Source organism: Galeopterus variegatus, unplaced genomic scaffold (genome assembly GCF_000696425.1).
Source record: "Galeopterus variegatus unplaced genomic scaffold, G_variegatus-3.0.2 Scaffold102, whole genome shotgun sequence".
NCBI lineage: Eukaryota > Metazoa > Chordata > Mammalia > Dermoptera > Cynocephalidae > Galeopterus > Galeopterus variegatus.
Window position 1 is genome coordinate 818,886 of NW_007726213.1, and position 524 is coordinate 819,409.

Consider the following 524-nt stretch of genomic DNA (forward strand, 5'->3'; position numbering starts at 1 on the left):
AACCTCCTGTGTGGCCCCAGTAGTCCATGTAACCCCAACCATCTAGCCACCAGCATGGCCCTACCTGTCCACCCAGGCCTGGCCACCTACATGGCCACACCCACCTGCATGGGACCAGCCATCTAGCTGCTCTCACAGCCCCAATTTCCTGGCTACCACCTGCCCATGTGAGCCTAGTCATCTGGTCACCCATGTGACCCAACCACCCACATAGGCCCAGCCATCCAGCCACATGCATAGTCCCAACTGCCCCAGCCACCAGTGTGATCCCAGACATTCAGCTGCCCACATGGTCCCAGCTGCCAGTCACTCATATGATCCACTTGCATGTTGTAGGCCCAGCCATCCAGCAACCCACATAGTCCCCACCCAACTGCATGGGCCCAGCTGTACACACAGCCCCAGTCATGGATGTAGCTGCCAGCACCCCCAGAAACTACTGTGTCTACCCAGAACTACTGAGTTGACCAGGTACAACTGAGTCTACCTAGAACTACTGAAACTATTGAGTCTACCTGGAACCA